At 44.9% G+C, this 14436-nt stretch overlaps 1 protein-coding gene across 1 annotated transcript in view; it reads right to left on the bottom strand.

Moving 5' to 3' along the window:
- Positions 1-8991, bottom strand: part of LOC129864163 (thrombospondin type-1 domain-containing protein 1) — an 81430-nt gene extending 72439 nt beyond the window's left edge. Inside the window, exon 1 of the mRNA XM_055936833.1 lies at positions 8773-8991. The gene's annotated coding sequence lies outside the window, so the exon portion shown is untranslated. The remainder of the gene's footprint in view (positions 1-8772) is intronic.
- Between the last annotated feature and the right edge of the window lie 5445 nt (positions 8992-14436).

The following is a 14436-nucleotide window of genomic DNA, read 5'->3' as shown; positions in this document are numbered from 1 at the left end:
AATCAGAGATGTAGAGCTGCCTGAAGTCATCCAACCTAATAAAAATCAGAGATGTAGAGCTGCCTGAAATCATCCAACCTAATAAAAATCAGAGATGTAGAGCTGCCTGAAATCATCCAACCTAATAAAAAGATGTAGAGCTGCCTGAAGTCATCCAACCTAATAAAAATCAGAGATGTAGAGCTGCCTGAAATCATCCAACCTAATAAAAATCAGATGTAGAGCTGCCTGAAGTCATCCAACCTAATAAAAATCAGAGATGTAGAGCTGCCTGAAGTCATCCAACCTAATAAAAATCAGAGATGTAGAGCTGCCTGAAGTCATCCAACCTTATAAAAATCTGAGATGTAGAGCTACCTGAAGTCATCCAACCTAATAAAAATCAGAGATGTAGAGCTGCCTGAAGTCATCCAACCTAATAAAAATCAGAGATGTAGAGCTGCCTGAAGTCATCCAACCTAATAAAAATCAGAGATGTAGAGCTGCCTGAAGTCATCCAACCTAATAAAAATCAGAGATTTAGAGCTGCCTGAAGTCATCCAACCTTATAAAAATCAGAGATTTAGAGCTGCCTGAAATCATCCAACCTAATAAAAATCAGAGATGTAGAGCTGCCTGAAATCATCCAACCTAATAAAAATCAGAGATGTAGAGCTGCCTGAAATCATCCAACCTAATAAAAATCAGAGATGTAGAGCTGCCTGAAATCTTCCAACCTAATAAAAATCAGAGATGTAGAGCTGCCTGAAGTCACCCAACCTAATAAAAATCAGAGATGTAGAGCTGCCTGAAGTCATCCAACCTAATAAAAATCAGAGATGTAGAGCTGCCTGAAGTCATCCAACCTAATAAAAATCAGAGATGTAGAGCTGCCTGAAATCATCCAACCTAATAAAAATCAGAGATGTAGAGCTGCCTGAAGTCATCCAACCTAATAAAAATCAGAGATGTAGAGCTGCCTGAAGTCATCCAACCTAATAAAAATCAGAGATGTAGAGCTGCCTGAAATCATCCAACCTAATAAAAATCAGAGATGTAGAGCTGCCTGAAATCATCCAACCTAATAAAAATCTGAGATGTAGAGCTGCCTGAAGTCATCCAACCTAATAAAAATCAGAGATGTAGAGCTGCCTGAAGTCACCCAACCTAATAAAAATCAGAGATGTAGAGCTGCCTGAAGTCATCCAACCTAATAAAAATCTGAGATGTAGAGCTGCCTGAAGTCATCCAACCTAATAAAAATCAGAGATGTAGAGCTGCCTGAAGTCACCCAACCTAATAAAAATCAGATGTAGAGCTGCCTGAAGTCATCCAACCTAATAAAAATCAGAGATGTAGAGCTGCCTGAAGTCATCCAACCTAATAAAAATCAGATGTAGAGCTGCCTGAAGTCATCCAACCTAATAAAAATCAGAGATGTAGAGCTGCCTGAAGTCATCCAACCTAATAAAAATCAGAGATGTAGAGCTTTCTGAAATCATCCAACCTAATAAAAATCAGAGATATAGAGCTGCCTGAAGTCATCCAACCTAATAAAAATCAGAGATGTAGAGCTGCCTGAAACTCCTGAAGTCATCCAACCTTATAAAAATCAGAGATGTAGAGCTGCCTGAAGTCATCCAACCTTATAAAAATCAGAGATGTAGAGCTGCCTGAAGTCATCCAACCTTATAAAAATCAGAGATGTAGAGCTGCCTGAAATCATCCAACCTAATAAAAATCAGAGATGTAGAGCTGCCTGAAGTCATCCAACCTTATAAAAATCAGAGATGTAGAGCTGCCTGAAGTCATCCAACCTTATAAAAATCAGAGATGTAGAGCTGCCTGAAGTCATCCAACCTTATAAAAATCAGAGATGTAGAGCTGCCTGAAGTCATCCAACCTAATAAAAATCAGAGATGTAGAGCTGCCTGAAGTCATCCAACCTAATAAAAATCAGAGATGTAGAGCTGCCTGAAGTCATCCAACCTTATAAAAATCTGAGATGTAGAGCTACCTGAAGTCATCCAACCTAATAAAAATCAGAGATGTAGAGCTGCCTGAAGTCATCCAACCTAATAAAAATCAGAGATGTAGAGCTGCCTGAAGTCATCCAACCTAATAAAAATCAGAGATTTAGAGCTGCCTGAAGTCATCCAACCTTATAAAAATCAGAGATGTAGAGCTGCCTGAAGTCATCCAACCTAATAAAAATCAGAGATGTAGAGCTGCCTGAAATCATCCAACCTAATAAAAATCAGAGATGTAGAGCTGCCTGAAATCACCCAACCTAATAAAAATCAGAGATGTAGAGCTGCCTGAAGTCATCCAACCTAATAAAAATCAGAGATGTAGAGCTGCCTGAAGTCATCCAACCTAATAAAAATCAGAGATGTAGAGCTGCCTGAAGTCATCCAACCTAATAAAAATCAGAGATGTAGAGCTGCCTGAAGTCATCCAACCTAATAAAAATCAGAGATGTAGAGCTGCCTGAAGTCACCCAACCTAATAAAAATCAGAGATGTAGAGCTGCCTGAAGTCACCCAACCTAATAAAAATCAGAGATGTAGAGCTGCCTGAAGTCACCCAACCTAATAAAAATCAGAGATGTAGAGCTGCCTGAAGTCATCCAACCTAATAAAAATCAGAGATGTAGAGCTGCCTGAAGTCACCCAACCTAATAAAAATCAGAGATGTAGAGCTGCCTGAAGTCATCCAACCTAATAAAAATCAGATGTAGAGCTGCCTGAAGTCATCCAACCTAATAAAAATCAGATGTAGAGCTGCCTGAAGTCATCCAACCTAATAAAAATCAGAGATGTAGAGCTGCCTGAAGTCATCCAACCTAATAAAAATCAGAGATGTAGAGCTGCCTGAAGTCATCCAACCTAATAAAAATCAGAGATGTAGAGCTGCCTGAAGTCATCCAACCTAATAAAAATCAGAGATGTAGAGCTGCCTGAAGTCATCCAACCTAATAAAAATCAGAGATGTAGAGCTGCCTGAAATCATCCAACCTAATAAAAATCAGAGATGTAGAGCTGCCTGAAGTCACCCAACCTAATAAAAATCAGAGATGTAGAGCTGCCTGAAGTCACCCAACCTAATAAAAATCAGAGATGTAGAGCTGCCTGAAGTCACCCAACCTAATAAAAATCAGAGATGTAGAGCTGCCTGAAGTCACCCAACCTAATAAAAATCAGAGATGTAGAGCTGCCTGAAGTCATCCAACCTAATAAAAATCAGAGATGTAGAGCTGCCTGAAGTCATCCAACCTAATAAAAATCAGAGATGTAGAGCTGCCTGAAGTCACCCAACCTAATAAAAATCTGAGATGTAGAGCTGCCTGAAGTCATCCAACCTAATAAAAATCAGAGATGTAGAGCTGCCTGAAGTCATCCAACCTTATAAAAATCAGAGATGTTGAGCTGCCTGAAGTCATCCAACCTTATAAAAATCAGAGATGTAGAGCTGCCTGAAGTCATCCAACCTTATAAAAATTAGAGATGTAGAGCTGCCTGAAATCATCCAACCTAATAAAAATCAGAGATGTAGAGCTGCCTGAAGTCATCCAACCTTATAAAAATCAGAGATGTTGAGCTGCCTGAAGTCATCCAACCTTATAAAAATCAGAGATGTAGAGCTGCCTGAAGTCATCCAACCTTATAAAAATCAGAGATGTAGAGCTGCCTGAAGTCATCCAACCTTATAAAAATCAGAGATGTAGAGCTGCCTGAAATCATCTAACCTAATAAAAATCAGAGATGTAGAGCTGCCTGAAATCATCCAACCTAATAAAAATCAGAGATGTAGAGCTGCCTGAAGTCATCCAACCTAATAAAAATCAGAGATGTAGAGCTGCCTGAAATCATCCAACCTTGTAAAAATCCGGGGTGTCGTACTGCCGGTGCACAGCGGAGCGACTCTGTCTCACTTCTCAGAAACGGCTCGCAAGATCCCGTAATGATTAGTATTCTACATAAAACTGAACATAATAGCATGATCAAATCAAAGTTTATTTGTCAGGCTACTGTTCGACCCCCAAAACACCATGACATTTCTTAGGACAATTGAGGACGATTGTGTTGAACTGTAGAATTTGGTTTAACGCCATCCGCTCTATAATGTGATTAGTTCGTCCCGGTTAGCCATCCTTATTTACATCATTCTACAAGATCGAAATGCATATTCCCATGAAACTGATTGGGGGATCAAATGGTTGGCATTGCAGCATGGACGTTTCACCGGTAAAACGTGAAGAATTATATAATTCACGATTTGACAGTGATGACGGCCTAATTTATAAGGTAGGTCTAACTTGGTGTTTAGGATTTAAAAAATATTAAATGTTGTTACTTTAGCCACTGCCATTGGAATACAGTATGTGTTACCATAGATAGTCTTTTAAAATATTATTTTAACAGTAACCTCATATGGGGTTACTGACCACCATCCCTTGAATTCAGAATAATAAGGGGTGATTATCTGGCCTTGGGGAGAGAGAGCACATGGAGGAACACACAGCAGGAAGAACACACAGCACATGGAGGAACACACAGCAGGAAGAACACACAGCACATGGAGGAACACACAGCAGGAAGAACACGCAGCCCTGCGGGAAGAACACGCAGCCCTGCGGGAAGAACACGCAGCCCTGCGGGAAGAACACGCAGCCCTGCGGGAAGAGCACGCAGCCCTGCGGGAAGAACACGCAGCCCTGCGGGAAGAACACGCAGCCCTGCGGGAAGAACACGCAGCCCTGCGGGAAGAACACGCAGCGCTGCGGGAAGCACACGCAGCCCTGCGGGAAGCACACGCAGCCCTGCGGGAAGCACACGCAGCCCTGCGGGAAGCACACGCAGCCCTGCGGGAAGCACACGCAGCCCTGCGGGAAGCACACGCAGCCCTGCGGGAAGCACACGCAGCCCTGCGGGAAGCACACGCAGCCCTGCGGGAAGCACACGCAGCCCTGCGGGAAGCACACGCAGCCCTGCGGGAAGCACACGCAGCCCTGCGGGAAGCACACGCAGCCCTGCGGGAAGCACACGCAGCCCTGCGGGAAGCACACGCAGCCCTGCGGGAAGCACACGCAGCCCTGCGGGAAGAACACGCAGCCCTGCGGGAAGAACACGCAGCCCTGCGGGAGGAACACGCAGCCCTGCGGGAAGAACACGCAGCCCTGCGGGAAGAACACGCAGCCCTGCGGGAAGAACACGCAGCCCTGCGGGAAGAACACGCAGCCCTGCGGGAAGAACACGCAGCCCTGCGGGAAGAACACGCAGCCCTGCGGGAAGAACACGCAGCCCTGCGGGAAGAACACGCAGCCCTGCGGGAAGAACACGCAGCCCTGCGGGAAGAACACACAGCAGGAAGAACACGCAGCCCTGCAGGAAGAACACGCAGCCCTGCAGGAAGAACACGCAGCCCTGCAGGAAGAACACACAGCCCTGCAGGAAGAACACACAGCAGGAAGAACACACAGCAGGAAGAACACACAGCCCTACAGGAAGAACACACAGCAGGAAGAACACACAGCAGGAAGAACACACAGCAGGAAGAACACACAGCAGGAAGAACACACAGCAGGAAGAACACACAGCAGGAAGAACACACAGCAGGAAGAACACACAGCAGGAAGAACACACAGCAGGAAGAACACACAGCAGGAAGAACACACAGCAGGAGGAACACACAGCCCTGCAGGAAGAACACACAGCAGGAAGAACACACAGCCCTGCAGGAAGAACACACAGCCCTGCAGGAAGAACACACAGCCCTGCAGGAAGAACACACAGCCCTGCAGGAAGAACACACAGCAGGAAGAACACGCAGCCCTGCAGGAAGAACACGCAGCCCTGCAGGAAGAACACACAGCCCTGCAGGAAGGGTTGAAGGAAGAACACACAGCCCTGCAGGAAGAACACACAGCAGGAAGAACACACAGCCCTGCAGGAAGAACACACAGCCCTACAGGAAGGGTTGAAGGAAGAACACACAGCTCTGCAGGAAGAACACACAGCAGGAAGAACACACAGCCCTGCAGGAAGAACACACAGCAGGAAGAACACACAGCCCTGCAGGAAGAACACGCAGCCCTGCAGGAAGAACACACAGCCCTGCAGGAAGAACACACAGCCCTGCAGGAAGAACACACAGCCCTGCAGGAAGAACACACAGCCCTGCAGGAAGAACACACAGCCCTGCAGGAAGAACACACAGCCCTACAGGAAGAACACACAGCAGGAAGAACACACAGCCCTGCAGGAAGAACACGCAGCCCTGCAGGAAGAACACACAGCAGGAAGAACACACAGCCCTGCGGGAAGAACACACAGCCCTGCGGGAAGAACACACAGCCCTACGGGAAGAACACACAGCCCTACGGGAAGAACACACAGCCCTGCGGGAAGACCACACAGCCCTGCAGGAAGAACACGCAGCCCTGCAGGAAGAACACGCAGCCCTGCAGGAAGAACACACAGCAGGAAGAACACACAGCAGGAAGAACACACAGCCCTGCAGGAAGAACACACAGCCCTGCAGGAAGAACACACAGCCCTGCAGGAAGAACACACAGCCCTGCAGGAAGAACACACAGCCCTGCAGGAAGAACACACAGCAGGAAGAACACACAGCAGGAAGAACACACAGCCCTACAGGAAGAACACACAGCCCTACAGGAAGAACACGCAGCCCTGCAGGAGGAACACGCAGCGCTACAGGAAGAACACACAGCCCTGCAGGAAGAACACGCAGCCCTGCAGGAAGAACACACAGCAGGAAGAACACACAGCCCTGCAGGAAGAACACACAGCCCTGCAGGAAGAACACACAGCAGGAAGAACACACAGCCCTGCAGGAAGAACACACAGCAGGAAGAACACACAGCAGGAAGAACACACAGCCCTGCAGGAAGAACACACAGCAGGAAGAACACACAGCCCTGCAGGAAGAACACACAGCCCTGCGGGAAGAACACACAGCCCTACGGGAAGAACACACAGCCCTACGGGAAGAACACACAGCCCTGCGGGAAGACCACACAGCCCTGCGGGAAGAACACGCAGCCCTGCAGGAAGAACACGCAGCCCTGCAGGAAGAACACACAGCAGGAAGAACACACAGCAGGAAGAACACACAGCCCTGCAGGAAGAACACACAGCCCTGCAGGAAGAACACACAGCCCTGCAGGAAGAACACACAGCAGGAAGAACACACAGCAGGAAGAACACACAGCAGGAAGAACACACAGCAGGAAGAACACACAGCCCTACAGGAAGAACACGCAGCCCTGCAGGAGGAACACGCAGCGCTACAGGAAGAACACACAGCCCTGCAGGAAGAACACACAGCCCTGCAGGAAGAACACACAGCCCTGCAGGAAGAACACACAGCCCTACAGGAAGAACACACAGCCCTGCAGGAAGAACACACAGCCCTACAGGAAGAACACACAGCCCTACAGGAAGAACACGCAGCCCTGCAGGAAGAACACACAGCCCTGCAGGAAGAACACACAGCCCTACAGGAAGAACACACAGCCCTGCAGGAAGAACACACAGCCCTACAGGAAGAACACACAGCCCTGCAGGAAGAACACACAGCCCTACAGGAAGAACACACAGCCCTACAGGAAGGGCTGCAGATTAAGTTTAATACATGTGTCAAATGATAATGACTCCTGTCTCTATAAAAACAAATGAAATCATTGAAAATACTACACCAGCATAATAGAGGATCAATAGTTGATTTTTAAATCGCTGTAGATTGTGTTGTCACAGTATGAGCGCATTGTCTACAGTCAGGAATCCCGCCGCTGAGCAGCACATATAAAACAGCTGATTGTTGAGCTGTCGATGTCAGCGAACAGCAGGTAGAAGGTATTTCGCAATATTTTTTAAATACAATTGCGGGAAGAATCTGTTTGAACTGGTGAGTGCCACTGGAAAGTTGGACTATACATTTCCTCCTCATAATCTAGGCCGGAGATCTGTGCGTCCACTCTTTTCATTGGCCTACACCAGGGGTGTCAAACTCATTCCACGGAGGGCCTAGTGTCTGCAGGTTTTTGGTTTTTCCTTTCAATAAAGCCCTAGACAACCAGGTGTGGGGAGTTCCTAACTAATTAGTGATGTTAATTCATCAATCAAATACAAGGGAGGAGCGAAAACCCGCAGACACTCGGCCCTCCGTGGAATGAGTTTGACACCTGTGGCCTACACTATTGGTTGTCTTTAAGACATTGGTCGATGGTCTTATTGATCTCCGTGTGTAAATCAGAGTAGCTTGTCATTTGGATCATGTGTGTGGTATAACAAAAAAATATTGTAACGTCTCCAATAACTGCTGACAGCCCACAGCCCTGGCTTGCATGCTAGTGGTTCCTATAAACTTCCAGTCATTGTGCTAACACTAGTTAGCATTGGCTCGCAAAACGGTCTTCTTCCTTCATACTGGAAGCAGATAGCCTAAATAAAACTAATGGGATACAGGAGTACATCTGACTCTGGGTGAAGTAGATGAAGGGCCGCTCCACTGCTCATTTCAACTTCTGTTGAATGTCTTTGAATTGACGTGGAAAACAACGTTGACTAAACCAGCGTGTGCCCACGTAACATATAGCCTAATGTTTTCTCAATGTTTGCTTTAAATTAATAGAACATTTTAGAAATATTAGTCTTTCTGTCCCTCAGGCTATAATGACCAGTCAGGCGTATTCCAAAAGGGGGTCGGCGTACACGTTGTAGGCTACCTGTCATTCTCAATTGACTATGACCACATTTGCGTACTTACATTTCCTGTAGACTCAGAAAGGCATCGATTATTCCCAACGAAACCTCCATCAAACGTCTCGACTCATCCATGGAAACGTCATTCCGTCCATTTCTGATCGTCAACCTCCACAGATGATTAATTAACGTCACCGGCCGAACAGCAGCTCGATTACAGATCAACTTCAGAGAGAGAAGCAGAACAGCGAGAGACGGAGAGCCACGGCAATCCCTTTGCGCGCGTCCGTGCCGTGAGCGGACAGAGCGGAGCCAGGGTGACCGGGCGTTCCCGTGCCGCTCGTCCACTGTTACGGCCAATTATACACGGCTCATTGCAGTGATAAGAACCTATGAGGTTGTTTACGTGGCCATACGTGCGGTCAATCAGTTTAAATTCATCTATAGATCTCAAACAGTGCTCAAAGTTTGCGCCAAGAACAGAAGGTTTAAAAGATGAATAAAAAGACAGACTAAATGACTTAAATGACAAATGTTATTTATTTTTTTCAAATTTAATGAGGGTAATAAAAGCAATAAATATAAGGTAGGCTGTAGCTTATTGGGTTTCAAGGAAAATACTAAATACACAGAATAATAACTTCCCCCCCTTTAGGACGTGTTGAACACTGCAGAGTAATGCCGAAGCCTAGGACTACCTGAACACTACAGAGAAACGTTTAGGTGTTGAATCACTGACGAGCATCAGGCTATAACCTGTACCAGCGATATCAACAGGGTTATACAACACTGACTAACAGAGATGTACAGCCCTATACGTTAACGATAAATCCCAGTGTCATCTAAGATCCTATGAGGCAGTCAGAGAGTTCAACACCACAGACAGTCACCAGTGGAAGTAGACAGGAGAGGTGTAGGGCGATGGGTTGGGCCTGAGTCATGTTTAACTGTTAAATTGCAACAGGCAAGCTTTGAAACAGCTAAACATATCATTCTGGAGCCGGCCGTGGCTGTATAGGCCTAAATGTGACAATTGATGGGGGGAAACAGCTGAAATGGGGCTTGAACCATCGAGTGAGGTTAAAGGGGAACCACACTGTCTCCTGTACCTTAATGACATGATTATTGAATAATGTCCGTTAGTGAATAATGGCCGTTACACCCACCACTCCGTTATGATATGATTATATGACAGGCTGTCACAACGAGGTCACAGAGGACTCGACTAGGAGGATCACAGCTTTATACACTGTGTGTGTGTGTATATTTGTGTGTGCAAAGTGTATGTAAACTTCCGACTTCAACTGTATATACAGGAAGTACGAGATCAATGTGGAGCTAGATACAGGAAGTACCAGATCAATGTGGAGCTAGATACAGGAAGTACCAGATCAATGTGGAGCTATATACAGGAAGTACCAGTACCAGATCAATGTGGAGCTATATACAGGAAGTACCAGATCAATGTGGAGCTATATACAGGAAGTACCAGATCAATGTGGAGCTATATACAGGGAGTACCAGATAAATGTGGAGCTATATACAGGAAGTACCAGTACCAGATCAATGTAGAGCTATATACAGGAAGTAACAGATCAATGTGGAGCTATATACAGGAAGTACCAGTACCAGATCAATGTGGAGCTATATACAGGGAGTACCAGATCAATGTGGAGCTATATACAGGAAGTACCAGATCAATGTGGAGCTATATACAGGGAGTACCAGATCAATGTGGAGCTATATACAGGAAGTACCAGATCAATGTGGAGCTATATACAGGAAGTACCAGTACCAGATCAATGTAGAGCTATATACAGGAAGTAACAGATCAATGTGGAGCTATATACAGGAAGTACCAGATCAATGTGGAGCTATATACAGGAAGTACCAGATCAATGTGGAGCTATATACAGGAAGTACCAGATCAATGTGGAGCTATATACAGGAAGTACCAGTACCAGATCAATGTAGAGCTATATACAGGAAGTAACAGATCAATGTGGAGCTATATACAGGAAGTACCAGATCAATGTGGAGCTATATACAGTTAGTAACAGATCAATGTGGAGCTATATACAGGAAGTACCAGTACCAGATCAATGTGGAGCTATATACAGGAAGTACCAGATCAATGTGGATCTATATACAGGAAGTACCAGATCAATGTGGAGCTATATACAGAAAGTACCAGATCAATGTGGAGCTATATACAGGAAGTACCAGATCAATGTGGAGCTATATACAGGGAGTACCAGATCAATGTGGAGCTATATACAGGGAGTACCAGATCAATGTGGAGCTATATACAGGAAGTACCAGATCAATGTGGAGCTATATACAGGAAGTACCAGTACCAGATCAATGTGGAGCTATATACAGGGAGTACCAGATCAATGTGGAGCTATATACAGGAAGTACCAGATCAATGTGGAGCTATATACAGGAAGTACCAGATCAATGTGGAGCTATATACAGGAAGTACCAGTACCAGATCAATGTGGAGCTATATACAGGAAGTAACAGATCAATGTGGAGCTATATACAGGAAGTACCAGATCAATGTGGAGCTATATACAGGAAGTAACAGATCAATGTGGAGCTATATACAGGAAGTACCAGTACCAGATCAATGTGGAGCTATATACAGGAAGTACCAGATCAATGTGGATCTATATACAGGAAGTACCAGATCAATGTGGAGCTATATACAGGGAGTACCAGATCAATATGGAGCTATATACAGGAAGTACCAGATCAATGTGGAGCTATATACAGGAAGTACCAGATCAATGTGGAGCTATATACAGGGAGTACCAGATCAATGTGGAGCTATATACAGGAAGTACCAGATCAATGTGGAGCTATATACAGGGAGTACCAGATCAATGTGGAGCTATATACAGGAAGTACCAGATCAATGTGGAGCTATATACAGGAAGTACCAGATCAATGTGGAGCTATATACAGGGAGTACCAGATCAATGTGGAGCTATATACAGGGAGTACCAGATCAATGTGGAGCTATATACAGGAAGTACCAGATCAATGTGGAGCTATATACAGGAAGTACCAGTACCAGATCAATGTGGAGCTATATACAGGGAGTACCAGATCAATGTGGAGCTATATACAGGAAGTACCAGATCAATGTGGAGCTATATACAGGAAGTACCAGTACCAGATCAATGTGGAGCTATATACAGGGAGTACCAGATCAATGTGGAGCTATATACAGGAAGTACCAGATCAATGTGGCGCTACATACAGGAAGTACCAGATCAATGTGGCGCTACATACAGGAAGTACCAGATCAATGTGGCGCTACATACAGGAAGTACCAGTACCAAAGGGGTACTGGGGGAAGTTTTCCCTTGTGGGGACACACTGTACACACACACACACACACACACACACACACTACCGGTCAAAAGTTTGGACACATCTACTCATTCCAGGGTTTCTCTTTTCTTTTTACAATGTTCACATTGTAGAATAATAGTGAAGACATGAAAACTATGAAATAACACAAATGGAATCATGTAGTAACCAAACAAAGTGTTAAACAAATCAAAATATATTTATATTTGAGATTCTTAGCCACCCTTTGCCTTGATGACAGCTTTGCATTCCCTCAACCAGCTTTGAGGTAGTGCCCTGGAATGCTTTTGGTACTGTTGTGAGGCTGGTTGGATGTACTGGCAAAAGCTCTAAAACAACGTTGGAGGCGGTTTATGGTAGAGAAATGTTCATTCAATTATTTGGCAATAGCTCTGGTGAGCATTCCTGCAATCAGTATACGAATTGCACGCTCCCTCAAAACTTGACACATCTGTGGAATTGTGTTGTGTGACAAAACTGCACATTTTAGAGTGACCTTTTATTGCCCCAGCACAAGGTGCACCTGTGTAATGATCATGCTGTTTAATCATCTTATTGATATGCCACACCTGTCAGGTGGATGGATTATCTTGTAGAAGGAGAAATGCTCACTAACAGGGATTTAAACAAATGTGTGCACAACATTTTAGAGAAATAAGCTTTTTGTGCTTATGTAACATTTCTGGGATGTTTTATTTCAGCTCGTGAAACACTTTACATCTGCGTTTATACTGTTGTTCAGTGCATACAGTATGACATAACTGATTACATATAATATATATGACATATATAATTAGTTACTCCCCAACCCTGACTGTGAGTCATAGCTTCCTTCCACTGCATTGTACTGTGTGTGTGCGTGTGTGTGTGTGTGTGTGTGTGTGTGTGTGTGTGTGTGTATGCGTGCGTGTCATACAGTAGCTTCCTTCTCTACAGGGGTCTATGTTATCTATCCCGATTGACTAGTCACTTTACCTCTACCTACATATTACCTCAACTAACCGGTACCCCCCGTGTATAGCCTGGGTACCGGTACCCCCTGTGTATAGCCTGGGTACCGGTACCCCCCGTGTATATAGCCTGGGTACCGGTACCCCCCGTGTATATAGCCTGGGTACCGGTACCCCCTGTGTATATAGCCTGGGTACCGGTACCCCCCCGTGTATATAGCCTGGGTACCGGTACCCCCCCCGTGTATATAGCCTGGGTACCGGTACCCCCCCCGTGTATATAGCCTGGGTACCGGTACCCCCCCCGTGTATATAGCCTGGGTACCGGTACCCCCTGTGTATATAGCCTGGGTACCGGTACCCCCTGTGTATATAACCTCGTTATTGTTATTTGTGTTACTTTTTATTTAATATTTTACTATAGTTACTAATTATCTTAACTCTATTTCTTGAACTGCTTTGTTGGTTATTAAGTCAGAGGTCTACTACACCTGTTGTATTCAGCATTTCACTGTGAGGTCTACTACACCTGTTGTATTCAGCATTTCACTGTAAGGTCTACTACACCTGTTGTATTCAGCATTTCACTGTAAAGTCTACACTTGTTGTATCAGCATTTCACTGTAAGGTCTACTACACCTGTTGTATTCAGCATTTCACTGTAAGGTCTACTACACCTGTTGTATTCAGCATTTCACTGTAAGGTCTACTACACCTGTTGTATTCAGCATTTCACTGTAAGGTCTACTACACCTGTTGTATTCAGCATTTCACTGTAAGGTCTACTACACCTGTTGTATTCAGCATTTCACTGTAAGGTCTACTACACCTGTTGTATTCAGCATTTCACTGTAAGGTCTACTACACCTGTTGTATTCAGCATTTCACTGTAAGGTCTACTACACCTGTTGTATTCAGCATTTCACTGTAAGGTCTACTACACCTGTTGTATTCAGCATTTCACTGTAAGGTCTACTACACTTGTTGTATTCAGCATTTCACTGTAAGGTCTACTACACCTGTTGTATCCAGCATTTCACTGTAAGGTCTACTACACCTGTTGTATTCAGCATTTCACTGTGAGGTCTACTACACCTGTTGTATTCAGCATTTCACTGTAAGGTCTACTACACCTGTTGTATTCAGCATTTCACTGTGAGGTCTACTACACCTGTTGTATTCAGCATTTCACTGTGAGGTCTACTACACCTGTTGTATTCAGCGTTTCACTGTGAGATCTACACCTGTTGTATTCAGCACACGCGACACATTGATTTGATTTGATTCTACTCCAGGGCAAAGTCTTCAGGTTTCCTCCCAGTTCAGTTTAATCCATTAATTTAAATTGATGACCCACATGGAGGACACAGCAGGCTAATCTAATCTGGGGTACACCA

This window comes from Salvelinus fontinalis, chromosome 10, assembly GCF_029448725.1.
Source record: "Salvelinus fontinalis isolate EN_2023a chromosome 10, ASM2944872v1, whole genome shotgun sequence".
Lineage (NCBI taxonomy): Eukaryota > Metazoa > Chordata > Actinopteri > Salmoniformes > Salmonidae > Salvelinus > Salvelinus fontinalis.
The sequence above is the reverse complement of the archived record's forward strand: the minus strand, read 5'-3'. Positions and strand labels throughout refer to the sequence as shown.